This window comes from Schistocerca americana, chromosome 5 (assembly GCF_021461395.2).
Source record: "Schistocerca americana isolate TAMUIC-IGC-003095 chromosome 5, iqSchAmer2.1, whole genome shotgun sequence".
Lineage (NCBI taxonomy): Eukaryota > Metazoa > Arthropoda > Insecta > Orthoptera > Acrididae > Schistocerca > Schistocerca americana.
Genome location: NC_060123.1, coordinates 93,038,758 through 93,060,777, shown reverse-complemented (window position 1 = coordinate 93,060,777; position 22,020 = coordinate 93,038,758).

Here is a 22,020-nt window from a genome sequence, read left to right as displayed (position 1 = left end):
ATCTTTGAATACAGCACAGCTGTCACAAGCTCAACTCACTTTTACTCCACTCCTACCCTCGCCATTGCACCACATTAACTAGGTGCTACATGGACCTTGCTAAATTCACTTGCGTATACATTTTTGACCGTTACTCGCCAGTATTTACCTAAAGATTAGTACACTCCTAACCGGACTATTTCCCAAAGAGCTGTGATGATTGAACGGGTTCGATCCACGACTTACAGTGCCCTACAGTTCACACGGTAACACTGCCTACCTGACCCACTTAACTTGGTAGTGAGCTTATGTATCCAATCACCACTGCTAGCAGCAGTGGATAATCCTATCAGCACGACGAGAGCAGCAGACTTACCGTCGAATCCTCCTGAAAATACTTATAACTGCGGTAGCCAGCTCTGAAGGAGCAAAAGAATAAATCAATTTTTTGGCTCGTTTCAAAGTGCAATGGCTTGAGTTGAATTTAAACTTAATTCTGAATATTACTATTTCTGATCATTCTAGGTGATTCTACAAAGCAAATACTCTCTCAATTTCTGTGAGTTGGCTAGGTAATTACTACCAAGACAATTTATGCAACTTAGGTTAACAAAATCCTATCCTTCAACTTATTTAATGATTTTGGATATTACTCTTTGGACAATTGATATAGAATTAGTTAAGTGACTTTACTTGAAAAGTTACTCAGCAAAATTTAAGTAACTATAAATAGGCGACTCATTCTGGTGTGACCATTGCTCTTTTCAACATTCTTATACGCTAAAGTATTCTACAACCAAAAGAGTTGTAAATGAAAGAGGCGATGGTGGCCTCAGTCTGATTTCACTATACTATGTTTGAGGTTACTACACTTTACAATGAACAACATGCGTCGTAATTTTACTCATTACTATATTCTGTCCTCTGCACTTGCATAAAAGAAAACTGGTATTCTCCTTTTACATGTATACAAAGTTCGACTTAACAATTGCAAGCAGTCTTGCCTTGGGTAGACGTGTCGGTGCTGGTGGTGAGATGCATGTGGCTAACGCAGCTCTTCACGCCTCATGCCCTCAGTGGCGGCTGGAACTACGAGCTGTAGCACTCGTATAAGCTACTGCACGTCCACCATGAAATCTGGGCGCAGGAACTCTTACAATCAGCCCCAGTGGCATAGAGACGGCTTCGACAACCATTCGTCGCGTTCCACTCCACAAACGGCGACGATATTCGCCTCTTCGCTGTTGCACAATCACTTTTGCGTGAGCACAGTTACGCACGTCCGGTCACGTCAACACTCCCCAGGCCATTCCATTGTTCAGTCCCTGTGTCTCCAGCTACCTCTAGCTACGCTCGTATCACCAAGAGTGGGGGTGTTCCCCTACCACCTTTTCACCGAAATCATTTAGTATTTAAGAACATTTATATTTATTACCCTGGAGTTCATACCAGTCATAATAATTTACTACTAGCGCCTTATAACATTAAATCATACAGCAATAACTTATAATTACCAAGAAAAAGAATACATTTGACTCCGAGAGCTTAGTGCATTGTCTGACAGGCAGCGCTAATTCCCAGTTTCGCCAATAGATGGCATCAGGGTGCACTCCCTGGCAGTCTCACACCAGCGCGCCCGTTTCCGACGCGCGGGCTCCAAATTACTGTCAGCCCACCATCATTTCAGTTCCGTTACAAGGACAATAGCAAAAGTGTGTATTTGTGTTGTGTTTACTAGCCTAACTAGTTGTGTCACCAACTAGCAACCAAATTGGATTCACAGACGGCACCTAATACCATTCCTGCTTATGTGTAGTATCTTCTCGCAGTCCAGCAATCTCGTCATAATCTGAAGTAGTTTTGTGTACCAGAGAAGTCACGCTGTTAGCATAACAACGTGTACCACTACACACGTAACGTAGAAAGCTATCTGCTGCTTTCCTTCGGCAAAGTCGCTACAATTCATTCACCCGTCAGCGTTATGGTTACATGGTACTTCTTCCTCACGTGAGTCTTTCCAGGTCTGCATCGGTCCTGACGTCATTTTTATAGACGAAAATGCGTGTCCGCATCGAACGGTGCATGCAGAGAAATTCGTGGAACCAGAGGCTATTCGCCGAATGGGTTGAGCTACTCATTCCGGCCGCTTCAGTCCCATCGAGCACATGTGAGATGTGTTGGAGAGACATGTTGCAGCCCACACATCATCCAGCAGTGGTCAACCGAGCTGTGGAGGAATGAAACGCTCTAGCACGAGAACCCCTTACCAGCCCTGTGACGGGCATGACAGCACGATGAAAAGTATCCACTGCCATTTGTAGTCATCAGCCACCCTATCAAGAACCATGTTCTGTCTTCAGTAATTTCCATGAGGTCAACGTAAATCGCAGTCACTTATATGTGATTACTGTTTTTGAATAAAAGCATCACTCACGTTCATTAATTGTGTATTTGTTTCAGTTACCTCCTGTACTATTCAGTAGCTATTCTTTCTATGTACGGTCCAAGTTTCATCGTTTGAAAGTTGGTTTTCTCCTTCAGTTTTGCACACCACTGAATGAAACTTTCACTCTGCAGCGGAGTGTATATCAGTGTATTTACTGATCAGCGCGCAGTCACTCTAACAGTATTTCGAAATTGTGCAAGGCTCATATTTGGACATGCGAAAAACCAAAGAAGCGCGGCAGTCAGCTTAGATTAACTGTAAACTTGCAGGGTATGACCTCAAAAGCCTAGATTTATGAAATTTTTGTTATGTGATTTCGCAAAAGTAGGTGTTTTAGAATCAGTTTGTATGTCTCTTTCTGATAAACACTTTCGTTTTGTTCTGTCACGTCAGGATTTTTTAAACTGAAGCAGCACAATAACTTAAGCATAACTTTAATCTAGATCTATATTTTCGTAATTGGTAGCTTTCTGAACTAAAAATACTACAGCCAGTCCTCATATTATCATTGTGAGCATTCTGGCACTTTAAACTTTTGATCTTCTTCTTTTTTATATCTGCGCAGCATCTTCATCTCTACTGTTCAATATCTAGTAACAGTCGGACATTATACTTTCATTCCACGACCCCTGGCACCTCTTCTCAATCTCCTGAGTCTCCAGGTGGAAGTGTGTTCCCCTTGTTCCTCACTACAATTTTCGTATAAATAGTCAGTACATGAGCGTAAGAACTGTACTTTTCCACTCGTATTACAACCCAGCTTACTGAAATATTCCATGATGGTCCTGAGACTGTTTTGTAATTTCGACGTTCTATGTTCAGTAACATATATGAAGGCAGTCCACGCATCGTTTTCTCTAACATTAACAATGTTCACATATCTATAACCCTTCATCAATTTGTGAACTTGAGGACCAACAGAAATACCTGTTTTCAATATTTCTTGCCTGATGACGGAAAATTTCGTAGGAATTACCTGAAACACAACCCATATTGAACAAGAGTCTTTATAAAGTGCTTCATCAGTTTCATGTGTAGTGATGGAAGCTTGCTTCTTAGTGTTCTGCAAGCGATTCATGCAGAATTCTTTTAGTCCCAGGACAAAATGTCTCCTGTATTACTGAACCTATACTCCACAGTATAGTAAGATATTCTTCTTTTCTAAACATCAGAAGTTGTCATAAAATCATCTGCAGTTAGCTATGAAATGATTCCCTGAATTGGTAAGTGGAATGAACTAATGGTATGAAAAAGTATTGAAAATTAACCAGAAAAATACTGATCTTAACTTAATTTTCATATGTCTTTCAAAATTTTCTTGATTAATGATGTTTATACTACCCGATGGTGTCATTTAAAAATAAATATTTCTTGTTACCAGTGTCTGATATATGATTTGAGTTTCAGTTTCAATGTAACGTAAAAGGATGTAATTGTACATAATGTTTAACATGTGCACTGGAGATGATGGAAAGAGAACTGCACGGACAAAAGTACTGCAGATCTGAATGAACCAGAATACCCAAAAAATTTACTGTTGGGTAACAAACCAATGTATTAAAATGCCATGTGAGCAATAACCCAAAAGACTTGCCATTGTGGGGCAAGGAATGGATACGTGATCATGTACTGCCAAACCTAAGCAAGGGACAGTGTATCAATTTAAAGAAAGTGTTCTTTTAGTGCTCTATGTAGAAAATTGTGTTTAAGTGTTTGTAAGATGAACTACTAGTGCTGAGGCAGGCACTGAAGTAAGTCAGATTTTGACTAATGTGTCATGGACTGAATACTCTTATTGAAGTCAGTGAAAAGTTATTATAAAATGTATATAGAATCTTGTTCAAATAGTAGTAGATGTTTTGAGACTAGGTTTTCTGGTGTAGCTTAAAATTTTATACTGTCTTGTTTTAAAACACAGCAGTGATAATTAAAGCTAGATTCTGAATAATGAAAAATATTTGTGTTTTGTTAAGTTAAAATGTTTCTGTGCTGTTATATATGCATATTTATTTTTTTCTGGGATACTATACCTTTTTCTTAAATGTGCTTATTATTTTATATACTGTTTGTCTATCAGTGATATAGTATATACGTGAAAGAGACAGAAAATTTTAATGCATGCCCTGTGAAAAATTGTTTCTGTAAACCAGGTTGAGAATGATGTCTTATTTTGAAAATGTTTTGGAAGAAATGTATGAAATTTTTTAGTGTATATATTGTATGCTTGTAACATGTGTATTTTTTTCCCAACTAAGGTTGGATGATATGAATTTCTCTTTTTTTGTTGCAATAATTACCTTGGTGTTATGGATGTTTCCTTGAAGTATCCCTAATGGGAAACCTCAACAAAACATGGGGCATGTGTAACATAGCTTAGACACTACATACCTTTTGTTGATTGATTTCTGTTTTGTTCAACATTGCATCATTGAGCTTTTGTAATTATTCTATGATTAATTGGGTCTCTATGAAAATGTGTACTTTTTTCTTTGTAGAAACTTTGATTTCCTGGTTTAATCGTATATAATGCAGTGTATCTAACATTTAAATTCTTTGCCTCATTTGGAGGGGAACAAAACTTATTGAACATAATTGTAATTTCTGTGTGAATAACTTTTTGTAGTAATACCAATATGTGCAACTGATCTATTTTATTTAATACATTTGGTTGCTGTTATGTAATTGCTAATCTTCACTTGGGGTTCTTAATTAATTTGTATGTAAAAGGTGGTGTGGTTCTCCTTGGGAACGCAACAGTTTAGTGCGCGCAAGATGTGGTTGGCATTGATAGAAAGGTGGAACAAAGAGTCAGTTGGGAATGAGCTACTGAACCACCAACAGCTCATGTAGAGGTTGTGAATTATGCTGGTGCCGACAGGAGCTTTCTGTGCCGTTTTCTAATGTGACAAAGCCTCGGATGGATGCAGTAACTAGATGGAATTATGTTGTAATTTATGTCTATCATCGCCACAAAGAAATGACAGAGTCCATCAATTCTAGCTGCAAATCCACTTACCAACATGCACTCGCCGCCACATTGCGCAATCACTGTAAGGGAACAGAAAAACTATAGTAATGTACAGTGAAGGATCAGGTTATTGGATGATATAGTGTGCCCAAGTATAAGGTAAATTATACCTGAACTCTTGTACCTACTGAGATTTATTCTCAGTCACATATCCACTTAGGGTCCCTCCCATGCTAAAGTGCTTACCGAGTGTCCATTAGTGAAAGCATATTAATGTTAATGTGGCAAAAGAGTGTGCTAAAATTAATATTGTTTGCTGAAAGGATCTTACAAATATCTCAGTTTTGTGTTGCACTAAGTGCTTGTTTCACTAATGTAATAAAAGTGCGTTTAGTTTGCTCAACTACAGTGGTCAAGATTAAGGACCCCCCTCCATTGAAAGTAGTCCAAATGCACAAAGTTACTTAATTACAAAAAGCTTCAATTACTCTTCCTATTCCTGTCAAGTTCTGTACAGTATTGGGTTCCTCTAGTTTATTGAAAGTGATTATTAATAGTGTAACAGGACCCACAGTCCGTCTTTAGTGCTCAAGCTAAATAACGATTAATAGAAAGACCACTATCTATGAAAACAGTAACTTCTTTTATTCAAAGGTTAGTGAGAAAGTGTTTGTTAGTGAAATACATTTAACTTTCATTGTAAATAGAAAAGTATAAATAGAAAAGTACTTAGCTGAGAGAGACTTAACCTATTCCCAATTGATAATTTTGCAATGAACATCATTTACAGTTTTTTGTCAGATAGGAAAATGTTAGAAAAGTAATACTGAACCTAGGTCCAATTCATGATTCTACAGTAAATATTAATAGTAATTATTATTATTGAGATCATTCAGTTTGACTAAGCTCTGAAGATAACAGTGTGTATAGTTATCTGTTATATTTATGCAAATAGTTTGCTCTCCTCTAACTGTCAGCTCCAACCTTAACGTTAAAATATGCAGGGGCCAGAGTTCATTGCACTGTCGTGTGGCGAAGTCAGGCTGTGTTTGTCTATTAAAGTTACTCATATCTGTTTTCTTGAACAAGAATGTTAATCATTCTAATGCTTAATTAGGCTGGTGACCGTTTTCTTTATTCTTTGAACAGTGTGAATAGGTAAATTATTGTTTGTTACTGTTTAAATATTGACGTAATCCTGACTTTCACTTCCGATAAGCAACCTTCGTTAGGTACATCACGCTCAACACAACAAAATTCCTTTCAGAGGGTAACGCTGCTCTGTTGCCTTATACCATAATTGCTTTAACAAGGTAGTTTCATTTTACGATCTGCCTCCAAGTTTAAGGTTATGGTATAGCAGTAGCGGACGATAGTGTTATAATTTGTTTGTATTTTATGAAAGCCATGGAGTATGTTACTACCCTAACATCATATGAAAGCCGATGTACTCTCTGCAATAAAGTTGGAAGTCCAGATTTTGAAAGCCTTTTGTAATGTTTGACGCTCCTTTTGGGTCGATATTAAGGCCACTGAATTGAACCTTTCCATATTAAATTCTTGTTTCAACTAAAGACGTTCCAAATATTCCATGATGGAGAGGCATTAGCTTAAAAAAATTGAGATATTAATGTTCTTCCTGTAATTGGTCTTTGAGAGCAATCGTACGTGTCCTCTGTACTGATGTGCTCAGGGCGTCATTTGTTTCTGCAGTATGATGACAGTTGTCAACTTTCAAGTATAGATATGTAGGTCTCGGTTTTACAATGGTCCCTGAAGTCCAAGAAAGGGATGCCTCCGTCCTTCTTCATTTTTGTGGTAAGCTAGATGTCCCCACGAATGGAATTTAGACATTTAAAAAAAAGTTGACTAAATTTCTCTTCACCATGCATCCAAACTACGTAAGTATCATCCGCATACTTCCAAAAGCTGACAGGTTGAAAACTTGGAGAACGCAACGCCCTCCTTTTTTCATAACTTTCAATAAAAAATAAGTTCACCAAGAGACGCAAGGGTCTTCCCATTGCAACCACGTCAATCTTTTCTTAAAATTCGTTATTAAATAAAAAGTAAGTTCAAGACTGTACTTTTTGAAAGAAACCTATAAGTTGTGACAATTACACTCCTGGAAATGGAAAAAAGAACACATTGACACCGGTGTGTCAGACCCACCATACTTGCTCCGGACACTGCGAGAGGGCTGTACAAGCAATGATCACACGCACGGCACAGCGGACACATCAGGAACCGCGGTGTTGGCCGTCGAATGGCGCTAGCTGCGCAGCATTTGTGCACCGCCGCCGTCAGTGTCAGCCAGTTTGCCGTGGCATACGGAGCTCCATCGCAGTCTTTAACACTGGTAGCATGCCGCGACAGCGTGGACGTGAACCGTATGTGCAGTTGACGGACTTTGAGCGAGGGCGTATAGTGGGCATGCGGGAGGCCGGGTGGACGTACCGACGAATTGCTCAACACGTGGGGCGTGAGGTCTCCACAGTACATCGATGTTGTCGCCAGTGGTCGGCGGAAGGTGCACGTGCCCGTCGACCTGGGAACGGACCGCAGCGACGCACGGATGCACGCCAAGACCGTAGGATCCTACGCAGTGCCGTAGGGGACCGCACCGCCACTTCCCAGCAAATTAGGGGTATCGGCGAGGACCATTCGCAACCGTCTCCATGAAGCTGGGCTACAGTCCCGCACACCGTTAGGCCGTCTTCCGCTCACGCCCCAACATCGTGCAGCCCGCCTCCAGTGGTGTCGCCACAGGCGTGAATGGAGGGACGAATGGAGACGTGTCGTCTTCAGCGATGAGAGTCGCTTCTGCCTTGGTGCCAATGATGGTCGTATGCGTGTTTGGCGCCGTGCAGGTGAGCGCCACAATCAGGACTGCATACGACCGAGGCACACAGGGCCAACACCCTGCATCATGGTGTGGGGAGCAATCTCCTACACTGGCCGTACACCACTGGTGATCGTCGAGGGGACACTGAATAGTGCACGGTACATCCAAACCGTCATCGAACCCATCGTTCTACCATTCCTAGACCGGCAAGGGAACTTGCTGTTCCAACAGGACAATGCACGTCCGCATGTATCCCGTGCCACCCAACGTGCTCTAGAAGGTGTAAGTCAACTACCCTGGCCAGCAAGATCTCCGGATCTGTCCCCCATTGAGCATGTTTGGGACTGGATGAAGCGTCGCCTCACGCGGTCTGCACGTCCAGCACGAACGCTGGTCCAACTGAGGCGCCAGGTGGAAATGGCATGGCAAGCCGTTCCACAGGACTGCATCCAGCATCTCTACGATCGTCTCCATGGGAGAATAGCAGCCTGCATTGCTGCGAAAGGTGGATATACACTGTACTAGTGCCGACATTGTGCATGCTCTGTTGCCTGTGTCTACGTGCCTGTGGTTCTGTCAGTGTGATCATGTGATGTATCTGACCCCAGGAATGTGCCAATAAAGTTTCCCCTTCCTGGGACAATGAATTCACGGTGTTCGTATTTCAATTTCCAGGAGTGTATTTGCTATTAGAAGTGTAAGGAGTCTGTGAAACTTTGATGAATAATGACGCAAAGTCAAAGATAACAAACAAATCTGAGCTTCTGAGCCTCAGAGTCTATAACCTGGTGATAAAATCTGCTGAATTCTGGGTGTGCTGGGGACACTTCTCAACAAGAGGCCTCAAGGGCAAAGCTAGACGTTTATCCACGTGACTAGTAGTGCACTAAGCGTTACATAGTATGGGTAGCAGGGGTACTTCAATTCTTGTGGACCTTAGGAAGCCCGCATAATCTCACCGAAACCGCGCCGTAGGACAGTGTCTTTCGCAAGCCGGTACAAACTGAAAGCGAACAGCTGTCGTCACTCTCAGCAGAGCAGTGCTGCCTGAGTACCCTTGTACACAAGGGGAATATGATTGATCGGAGCCAGCTGAAGGAAGAACTTGAAACATCTCCAAAACTCATTAGAAGGTAATGGCTCTCCACCGTGGAAGATCTGCTAGATTTTGCAATTCAAACCGAAGTGAATGTCTCAGCCCAAGAAGGTGAACAGCAAATTCAAGTCTATGGCCTTCCTGCCATTGGTAGACAACTCTTCTCCTGAAATTGGTCCTATCCTCTCTAAACATGGAGTCAAGATGTCGGACGTGTATCACATACTGCTCAACAACGGTGCGCGGTCCTTCGACGCTGTACCCGACTGCTACTGCCTGAGAAATTAGTTGTGGTTCAGTACCCTATACAGGCAGGCGACTCTTTGGATTGCGAGAACTTTCAGAATTTTGCAGCTATTCCTTCCTTCAGGGATCCACTTTTAAGTCGAGCGACTGAAAAGTTTGATGAGAGATATAATTAATCATAATGATGACTTTAGTCTTGGCAGTTTTGGAATGCAGCAGTGGCAATAGTTAAGTTTCACTATCGACGGTACTGTTTCCTTGTCGACCAGAATTTTGGAACATCTTTTACAAAGGGCTCACGATAGAATTTACCTTCGTCGCCAGTGTGATGCTTTTTTCGAGCGTGATTGTAAGTGAACCTTCATGTAAGTTTAAAACTGTGTGCCGTCAAACGAACTCGGGAGCTTTGCCTTTATGGTTATGTGCTCAGGCACCTGCCCGCCAAAGACAAAGATCCCGAGCTTGAGTCTCGATCCGGCACACGGTTTCAATCTACCAGGAAATTTCGTATCAACACACACTCCCCTGTTGGGTGAAAATCTCAGTGACGATTTGCGGTGTACTGAGACGTAGATGGCACGACGTACCATCGGTCTGTCCATTTCGCTCTGAAGATGGCTGGACAGTTTACAGTGAAACTATTAGTAACTGACGAAGTATCGTTGCTGCTGAACGCCCATGATTTTAAGATCAATTAACACGCTCTGGGAACACGAATATTCACATTCACACTGTTTTTTCTCAGTATAAGAAATGATAAAATAACATTAATAATAATGATAATAATAATGAAAACACGAAAACTACGAGTAACATTCATGTGCGCTGCGTACGTGGTTACAATGACACATGATTGACAACGACGATAAGATTAAATAGGTTTTGTCAGGTGTCGATGAGAATAGTCCTTCGGGAACAAAGTCAAAGGTCAGACGAATTTGACATCATTACAGATGAAACTTTGGGCGAAAATATCAGAAGCGTTCCCAAGATAAAACAGAAACATTATTCTAAAAAAGAAAAAAACAAACAAAGAAAAAAAGGATGGAGCAGATACAAGGTATAATAAGCTTCTGGCTTCTAATCCTGCTGCAAGCGACATTTGTACATAATGAAAATTTTAATAATAAACAACATCAAAGGCTATCCCTAGGCCTCCGCGGTGCAAGCTTAAAAATACTCTGAGCTGTTCTGCTCAATACAGCGTCGCGATGTGCCTCCCTAATAACCTTTCCGCGAGTCTTTTATAATTAAAATTACAAAAAGTGAGTGAATCTCTTAATTAAACGTATATGTAGCAGTGTCATAATGTCGCACAGGAAACAGTATAATGTTGAAGTAAGAGATTAAATTTCTTCACTCCATGTATTTTACTGTGATCTTCCAAGATTCTCTAGAATCACCCCTCATTAAGAGGCCAAACTTGAAAGAACGGAGGCGACATTACCAGCGAAAGTGGTTTGTGGTTTTTAGTATCAAACTTCGAAACTCAAAGAAATTTCTAGGGAATACCATTTTCCGGGAGCAATGTAAAACTATATTGGTGGTAGTCTTTTAGGCAAAACATACCATGGCGCTAATGTGGAATTTATAACCGCTTTTCTCTATCTCCTGCCACAGAGACACTGTCCATGACAAGAAAATAGAAAATAGAATTTACCGTGTGGTCAGTAAGTGTGAAACAATCCTTCTAAAACAAAGAACAGGCGGGGAAACAGAAAAGTCTAATAGTGTGAGATGGGAGAGGAGACAATACTGCGAGGCTATGTTACCAACATGGTGGTCATTTTGGAAGCCGCCGTGTTGAATGCAATCCGTAATTTTAAAATGGAAATGGTGTATGTGGCATATGAAACGAATATACGTGTAATATTTCTTTATATTCTACTAATTATCCCTGCACAATTCTATGAGTGAATTACGTTCCCTACTTCACCATCTATATACTCGCAGAATCGATACGCAAAGTAGTACAGTGCTATTACTGTTCCATGAGCGCATAATTACTCTTTGTAATATTCACTCTGGTGTGTTGAGTGGACTTCTAGGATCTTCTCCGTGCCGAATAGCCACATTGAATAATTGTAATTTTGCTGTCGAGATTACTGGAAGAAAGAGATTGAAAATACATTGTATGCTATTCAAGAAAATATATACTGAGCATTTACATCAAAGGTGTGTAAGGAATTTCATTATATATGTATTCTCTAATTGGAAATTTGCACAGAGGTGTCGTTTCGTTGGTAATCAGAAGGGAACCTGCAATTATTAGATCCAAGAGCTCCATTATTTCATCGGATAATTAAACTTTATCAAAGCAAACTTTCCGCTTCATGTGAGGTTTCCCGACTGACTGCACAACGCAAGAAAACCGAGACATTTTATTTACACAGGATTGCATCGCTTCGAATCATCGAGACTGCGGACGAGGAGACTCATCGTCCGATTCCGATTAAACAAGTAAAGCTTAATTATAACTATCTTGAGCGACTGTGATGACTGTGATATGGCTGCTTATGAATGAGATCATTAATAAAATACCAGCAACCAGTATAAACACAATATAAATTAAAATTATATACACTGAAGCGCGAAAGAAACTGGTTGAGGCATGCGATTCAGATTCAGAGATTTGTAAACGGGCAGAATACGGTGCTGCGGTCGGAAACGCCTATATAACACATCAGGTATTTGGCGCAGTTGATAATTCGGTTAGTGTTGCTACAATGGCAGGTTATCAAGATTTAAGTGAGTTTGAGCGTGATGTTATAGTCGGTGCATGAGCGATGGGACACAGCATCTCAGATGTAGCAATGAACTGAGGATTTTACCGTACGACAATTTTACGTGTGTACCGTGAATATTAGGAAACTGGTTAGACGTCAAATCTCCGACATCACTGCGGCCAGAAAAAGATTCTGAAAGAACTGGACCAACGACTACTGAAGAGAATCGTTCAGCGGGACAGAGGTGCAATACTTCCGCTGATTGCTGTAATTTCAATGCTGGGCCATCAGCAAGTGTCAGCGTGCGATCGATTCAACGAAACATCGTCGATATGGGCTTTCGGAGCCGAAGGCCCTCTCGTGTAGACTTGATGGCGCAAAGCTCTACACCTCGCCTGGGCCCGTCAACACCGACATTGGACTGTTGATGACTGGAAATTTATTGTCTGGTCTAACGAGTCTCGTTTAGAACTGTATCGATCGGATGGGCTTGTACGGGCATGGAGACAACCTGATGAATCGATGGACCCTCCATGTGATCAGAAAACTATTCAAGTTGGTGGAGGCTCTGTAATGGTGTGGGACGTGTGCAATTGGAGTGATATGGGACCCCTGATACGTCTAGACACGCCTCTGACAGGTGACACGACCGTAACCATCCTGTCTGCTCACCTGCATCCATTCATGTCCATTGTGCATTCTGACTGACTTGGGCAATTCCAGCAGGACAATGCGACTGCCGATACGTCTATCATTGATAAAGTGTGGCTCCAGGAACACTCTTCTGGGTTTAAATACTTCCACTGGGCTTCAAACTCCCCAGACATGGACATAATTAAGCAAACCTTGCAACGTGCTGTTGAGAAGATGTCTCCATCCACCTCGTACTCGTACGGATTTATCGATCGATAAACAATACAATTCTCAAGGCTGTCAATTCAACTAAGTACCTGCGTGTTAAAATCACGAACAACTTCAGTTGGGAAGACCACATAGATAATATTGTGGGGAAAGCGAGCCAAAGGTTGCGTTTCATTGGCAGGACACATAGAAGATGCAACAAGTCTACTGAAGAGACAGCTTACACTACACTCGTTCGTCCTCTGTTAGAATATTGCTGCGCGGTGTAGGATCCTTACCAGGTGGGATTGACGGAGGACATCGAAAGGCTGTATAATAGGGGAGAGAGTGTGGCAGATATGATACCTGAGTTCGGATGGAAGTCTTTAAAGCAAAGACGTTTTTCGTCACGGCGAGATGTATTTACAAAATTTCAGTCACAAACTTTCTCTTCCGAATGCGAATATATTTTGTTGAGCCTAACCTACATAGGTAGGAATGATCATCAAAATAAAATAAGAGAAATCAGAGCTCGAACAGGTGTTCGTTTTTCCGGCGCGCTGTTCGGGAGTGGAATGGTAGGGAGATAGCATGATTGTGGTTCGAAGAACCCTCTGCCAAGCACTTGCAGAGTAATCATGTAGATGTAGATGTAGATGTAGATGTATGGACAGCCCTGTAGGATTCATGGTGTCATTTCCCTTCAGCTTTAGTCGAGTCCATGTCACGTCGTGTTGCAGAAGTGCTCTCGGGGGCCCTGCACGATATTAGGCAAGTGTACCAGGTTCTTTGGCTCTTCAGAAAGAAAACCAATGGAGCTGTAATTTGACCGGAACAAAATACAGTATGTCTTACTGAGGTCGAAACTGCTCGGCAACTGCGGTGTTGGCCGTGGGGACTGTGGTAAGCAGCATGATGGTGACGTCGGCTGCTACCTGCGCCCTGCCCTACAGGTACACGAAATGTGACGTAGCCTGCCCGCGTTCCGCCGCTGCCGCGCCTAGTCGGCCTTCGCACCACCTGGAGAGCTGCTGCTGCACAGTGAATACAAATGGCTGCAGTGGCCAGGCGCTTGTGGTTACAGCGGCCGCAGCAAGTGCCGAGCAAACTTCGCCGCACTACTCTTCACACTAACCACATTAATACACTTGAGAGTGTGGTCGTACATAGTACACTGTCAGAAATGAAAATTGCAGCACTTCTGTTTCAAAGCGTGTGTGAGAATCCGCAGCTGATATATATTGTCTTTAATAAGATATAACCTAAATTTACACCGAGCGAGGTGGCGCAGTGGTTTAGACACTGGACTCGCATTCGGGAGGACGACGGTTCATTCCCGCGTCCGGCCATCCTGATTTAGGTTTCCCGTGATTTCCCTGAATCACTCCAGGCAAATGCCGGGATGGTTCCTCTGAAAGGGCACGGCCGACTTCCTTCCCCATCCTTCCCTAATCCGATGAGACCGATGACCACGCTGTCTGGTCTCCTTCCGCAAAACAACCAACCTAAATTTACAAGTTAATAGAATACAGATAACCTGAAGAACGAGTGGGTAGCGTATAATAAATTTGGTTCTGTGCTATAATTAACTGAAAAGAACATGTCCTTGGAGTGCCAGCCTTTAATCTACAGATGAAACATATTTATTGTCAATTTCTGGATTAGCTAGTCACCTCACTGAACTTTATTTCCGCCCCATTAAGAGCAAAACCGAAGGAACACATTGAATACAACAGTTATTTTGAAAAAGTATGCAGGAAACCTACTATGAAAATCTAAGGAAGCCTATTTTGTGTAGGGATACCAGGTTTCCCCAGAGCCTGGTGCCACTGGTGCAGAACAAAAGGCATTTTCGCCACTATGTAGCCGCATGTTGTGAACTGTGGCAGGTAGTTGCCCCACGGCTTCCGCAGGGAAACAGTTGAGAGTGGTTCCTCTAGACCACGGCCGCTTGAACGGGCATCCTGAACCTGGTGGCGGGAGACCTGCTCAAGAGACAGTTGGAAGGTAAATGTATAAAACTGCCAGAGATCAGCTCCTCTCCCCTCTGTGAGTCGGTCTCGATTGGCTGCTGTACCAACTTAAGAGCGAGTTTTTGCACAAGGTGAGCTCGACTCGGCCTTGCTTTCCTTGCAGCACAATACAGCCTCCCAGTTCTGCTGAGGTTCTTGTTAAATCACTACTTGGCGTGATTAGCTGTAGAAGAACAGTGGCGTGCACTTACTAACTTTTCTTTAACGTGTGTACATGCACTGTGGTCCATTGATAGTGACGGGACCAAATATCTCACGAAATAAGCATCAAACGAAAAACTACAAAGAACGAAACTCATCTAGCTTGAAGGGGGAAACCAGATGGCGCTATGGTTGGCCCGCTAGATGGCGCTGCCATTGTCAAACGGATATCAACTGCGTTTTATTTTTAATAGGAACCCCCATTTTTTATTACATATTCGTGTAGTACGTAAAGAAATATGAATGTTTTAGTTGGACAACTTTTTTCGCTTTGTGATAGATGGGGCTGTAATAGTCGCAAACTTATAAGTACGTGGTGTCACGTAACATTCCACCAGAGCGGACGGTATTTGCTTCGTGATAACATTACCCGTTATAACACTCCTGTCAGCTGCAGCTACACCATAACCTCGAAGCTGGAGGCAGGTTGTGAAATAAAACTATCTTATTAAAGCAATTATGGTATAACGCAACAGAACAGTGTTACCCTCTGAGAGGAATTTTGCTACGTTGACCGTGTTGTACCTAACTGAAATGGCTTATCGGAAATTAAAATCACAATTACGTAAATATTCGAACAGTAACAAACAATATTTTTGCATAGCTATACTGTTTGAAGAATAAGGAAAACGGTCGCCAGCCTAATTAGGCAAGAAAAAGAGTAACGTTCTCGTTTAAGAAAGTAGGTATGAGTAACTTTAACGGATAAACACAACCTATACTTGGCCACACGCGAGTGCAATGAACTCAGACACATACATAAGTTTACGGTAAGATTGAAGGTAGCAGCTAGAGCAGCACAAACTATTTGCAAAAATATAACAGATACCGAAACACTCTATTACTTTCAGGACTTGTTCAAACTGAATGGTCTTTATAACATTACTATTAACATTCACTGCAGGACCATAAATTGGACATAGGTTAAGTCTCTCTCAGTTAAATACTTTACTATTTGAAATGGAAGTTAATTGGAATCAACTAACAGATTGCTTCTCACTATCTTAGCAAACGAGTATATAACCTTCCATAAATGCAATTCACGACTTTTACTACAGTGAGACACAATGTTGACAAATTTGCAAGATACTGACTCACCTTCTGCGATTTACTACAGGCAGCAATGTGATCATTTACTAAGCAAAATTTTATAAGCCTCAATCTTAAGAACTTTTAATTTTGAAGTTGGCAACAACACTTTAAAAAGCAGTTTTAATAGGAAAATTATTTTCAGTAAGCATCATTTACTTTAACTCAGTCTCTTGCCACATTAACCTTAACTTTCTTTTTACTATGTTCAAGAGGCATCAATTAGCAAAACACTGTACTTTAATGCTCTTTCAGTAAGGACACTCGGAAATCACTTTAGTTCAAACGGAGAGGAACCTGACAGGTGTTATGATAAGGAGAAAAATCAAGGTAGGTACATAAATTCAGTTACAAATTATATTTGAGCACACTAACACATCCATTAAGCTGATCCTTCACTGTACATTACTATAGTGCTCCATTACAGTGACTGCGCAATGAGGTGGCGATTGCATGTTGGTAGGTGGAATTGCAGGTAGATTTGCTGGACTCTGTCATTTCTTGGTGGCGATGATAGGTACAAATTCCAGAATAGTACCAGCGATTTATCCATCCATCCGAGGCATTGGAAAGTAGCAGAAAAAGCCTCTCTCGGAATCAGCACAATATGCAACATTTACATGGCAGTGCACAGTTTGGTAGCTCGTCCGCGACTCGTAGCTCGTCCCCGACTGACTCTTGGTTCCACCTTTTCTACCTAGGCCAACCACAATTTGCGCGCGCTACACAGTTCCGTTCCCGAGGGGAACCACTACACCTTTTACATACAAACTAACTAAGAACCCTAAGTGAAGGTCAGCAGTTTACATAACAGAAAACAATCATTTCAAACAAAACAGAACATTTGCACATATTGACATTTCTACCAAAAATTATTCACACAAAATTACAATTATATACAGTAAGTTTTGTTCCCTCCAAATGGGACAAAGAATTCAAGTGACAGGTACACTACTTTCCATAGAACCAAACCATGACATCGAAGTTTGTACAAAGAAAGGAGTATACAATTTTGTGTTATCTATTCAATCAAACACATGTACAGGAGCTTAACGATGTAATATTAATCCAAAGCAAAAGGCAAAATAAATCCGTACAGCATTAGAGCCATGGTGTTACACCGTGTTAAAATGGACCGTTTACCAATTGCGGAAAAGGTCGATATCATCTTGATGTATGGCTATTGTGATCAAAATGACCAACGGGCGTGTGCTATGTATCCTGCTCGGTGTCCTGGACGACACCATCCAAGTGTCCGGACCGTTCGCCGGATAGTTACGTTATTTAAGGAAAGAGGAAGTGTTCAGCCACATGTGAAACGTCAACCACGACGTGCAACAAATGATGATGCCCAAGTAGGTGTTTTACCTGCTTTCGTTGCTAATCCGCACATCACTAGCAGACAAACTGCGCGAGAATCGGGAAACTCAAAAACGTCGGTGTTGAGAATGCTACATCAACATCAATTGCACCCGTACCATATTTCTATGCACCAGGAATTGCATGGCGACGACTTTGAAAGTCGTGTACAGTTCTGTCACTGGGCACAAAAAAAATTACGGGACGATGACAGATTTTTGCACGCGTTCTATTTAGCGACGAAGCATCATTCACCAACAGCTGTAACGTAAACCGACATAACATGCACTATTGAGCAACGGAAAATCCACGATGGCTGCGACAAGTGGAACATCAGCGACCTTGGCGGGTTAATGTATGGTTAGGCATTATGGGAAGAAGGATAATTGGCCCCCATTTTATCTATCCCAATCTAAATGGTGCAATGTATGCTGATTTCCTACGTAATGTTTTACCGATGTTACTACAACATGTTTCACTGCATGACAGAATGGCGATGTACTTCCCACATTATGGATTTCCTGCACATAGCTCACGTGCGGTTGAAGCGGTATTGAACAGCATATTTCATGACAGGTGGATTGGTCGTCGAAGCACACTATTCCTCCCTCCCCCCCCCCCCCCCGGATGTCAACAGTAGCTCGCATTACCCGTACCCCCCCCCTTTCCCATTAGAGCAAAATTTGTTGTTGAACACCTTGACAGATATGGATAAATCATATTACCTGTCGACCATGCCCTTCATTCTCAGGACCAGAAATCATCGTAAAATAAATGAATCGGAATCTGTGCCAGTGTTGAATAAAGGTACTGACTACTCTAGAGCCCAGTATTTCATCAGTTCATTACAGTTTCATCACAGCGGTAAATTGTTTTCTCTACAGAGAACCTCGTTCCTACAGATGACGAACGGTACGAATACGTGATGGCTTTTACATTACTGGAGCGGCTCAATTGGAGACTGGAAGTCAGTATGTCAAGTGGACGTGCACGTCCAGCTTGTCGCTATCTTTCATCGTGTGACAGAGGTGGTGCTTTGACAACAGGGGCATGCGAGCCATAACGCCAACAGATGGCACAGACTATCACTGCTGAACGAGGGGTCCTTACGAACGGACGGACGACGGTAGTAGAATCCGGTTCAAAAAAATGGTTTAAATGGCTCTGAGCACTATGGGACTTAACATCAATGGTCATCAGTCCCCTAGAACTTAGAACTACCTAAACTTAACTAACCTAAGGACATCACACAACACCCACCCATCACGAGGCAGAGAAAATCCCTGACCCCGCCGGGAATCGAACCCGGGAACCCGGGCGTGGGAAGGGAGAACGCTACCGCACGACCACGAGATGCGGGCAGTAGAATCCGGAAGTAGGTTACAGACAGGGTGGCGCCACGTACCGTTGGAAAAAAGTGATTGAGATTTCGAATTGCTATACATCGTTGGATGTTAACTCAAAATCAGGGACTGAACTTGCTAATAACTGTATCTGAGTCAATTGGGACTCTGAGTGGTATTCTGTGATGTATAGCGGCGAGTCCCGCTTGTGTTCCTGGCGTTCTGGTTGGCACCAACGCATCCATAGACGACCTAGTGAAAGGTCACTGAAGCAGACCTATGGTAACGTGTCAAAATTTTCATGGTACCTGCCAGTACATTTACATCTATCTACATTGATACTCTGCAAATCACACTTAAGTGCCTGCAGAGGGTTCATCGAACCACCTTCACTGTAATTCCCTATTATTCCAGTCTCGAATACCGCGTGGAAAAAAAAACGAACATCTATATCTTTCCGTGCGAGCTCTGATTTCCGTTATTTTCTTTCGATGATCGTTTCTCACTATGTAGGTCGGTGCCAACAAAATATTTTCGCGTTCCTAGTAGAAAGTTGGTGATTGAAATTTCGAAGTGAAGATTGCGGCGCAACGAAAAACACCTTTGTTTTAATTACGTCGACCACAAATACTGTATCATTTCAGTCGCACTCACTCCCCTATTGCGCGATAATACAAAACGAGCTGCCATTCTTTGAACTATCCAGATGTACTCCGTCAGCCCTATCTAGTAAGGATCCCACACACGCAGCAGAACTCTAAAAGAGGAAGGAAAAGCGTAGAGTGGGCCGCCCCTTTAGTAGACTTGTTGCATTTTCTAAGTGTCCTGCCGACAACTCGCAGTCTTCGGTTCGCCTCCCCCACATCATGTTGTTTCCAATTTAAATTGTTCGTAATTGTAATTTCTAGGTATTTAGTTGTATTTACGGTCTTTACATTTGGCTGATTTATGGTATAACCGAAGTTTAACGGATTCCTTTTAGCACTCATTTAAATGACCGAACACTTTCCGTTATTTAGGGCCAATTGCTAATTTTTGCACCATGTAGATACGTTTTCTAAATCATTCAGTCTCACTCCTTGACGACAGTTATGTCGAAAAACAAAACTAAGAATAAACGTTTTGGTACTCTGATAATTTTAATAGGCATTTTTCAGACACCTGATTACTCAGCCCTTTTTAAAGTGTTTAGGCATACAACGTAAGACCGAAATTCAACTGTTAGTAGAATATGTCCTATTCTCCCTTTTCCTTTGGGTAACGTACCATACATCTACATCTACATCCAGACTCCGGAAGCCACCTGACGGTGTGTGGCGGAGGGTAAGTTGAGTACGTCTATCGGTTCTCCCTTCTAGTCCAGTCCCGTATTGTTCGTGGAAAGAAAGATTGTCGGTATGCCTCTATGTGGGCTCTAATCTCTCTGATATTATCCACATGGTCGATGGCACACGGAACCCATATACCTTTGGGATTTATGGGTGAAAGCTTCACTGCCCCACACTGTCTGATGTCTTTTGTCGTTAGCATACCAAACATGTACAGATCTGTGTTCTCGCTACCCTACCGGATTTCAACGTAAGAAGAATTTATTCGTGAACATCAAACCGTTTCATATTCCAAAACGTCCACCTCCGTAATGAATACAGTCAACTACTTTTCGTATTAATTTCTGAGATACGCAAATTCTCCACCAATTATTCTCCATGTCTCTCCTTCAATATAAAATTTTGTCCCATGTTAACTGTGGTGTCACCGCCAGACACCACACTTGCTAGGTGGTAGCCTTTAAATCGGCCGCGGTCCGCTAGTATACGTCGGACCCCCGTGTCGCCACTATCAGTGATTGCAGACCGAGCGCCGCCATACGGCAGGTCTAGAGAGACGTCCTAGCACTCGCCCCAGTTGTACAGCCGACTTTGCTAGCGATGGTTCACTGACAAATTACGCTCTCATTTGCCGAGACGATAGTTAGCATAGCCTTCAGCTACGTCATTTGCTACGACCTAGCAAGGGGCCATTATCATTTGCTATTTATTTTGTGATGGATGTACCGTCAGACCGATGTTCACCAATTATGGATTAAAATTAAGTATTCCAGAAGCTACGTACCTATTTTGCTAGTCTCTATTCCTTTAACTGTTCCAGACCTCACGCCAGCCTGCGTGAGCTTAAACGCGTGCCTTTCGGCTTCCTCTCCTAGTGGCTTGGCTGTCTTGCCAAGTCACAACATTAACCAATGACTATTTTTAAATCCTGGCCTTCACTGGTTTTAGGGCTTGTGTTACCTAATGCAGGTAAGGGTATGTAACCTATTCCTGAATTAGCACTATAGCTAACTTCCTCTCATTAACGTTTTTTTTTGCCCGTATTTCAAAATGTAGATATGAAAGGGTTTCCCTTCCTCTGGCACTTCTGAGTTTTTTGCATCCTTAAGGAAAACGAAATAATGTATCAGAAAAAATGTATCTCTCTCCCTTTACATATGCTGATTCAAAATCGTGTGCTTTGAGAAAGTGCACACAATGCTTCAATCGATCCGTTAGTAATCTACTATTCGTTATTGAAGTGCTTTATGGTCAGTGAATACTATTGTTTTCTTTCCAACAAACAGGTACCGCAACCGTTTGAACCCCACACTATTGCAAGAGCCTTTTTCTTCGTGACTGTGTACTTACATTCGTGAAGGTACAAAAATCTACTAGAAAACACAATGCTTTCGTGGCTTCCAGCATCTCCGAATTCCTCTACCAATATTCCATAAGAGTTGCCATATTAAGATGCGTCATAAGACATTTCAAACACCTCGTAATATTTTGTATGGTGAAATATAACAATGTTCTGTTTAT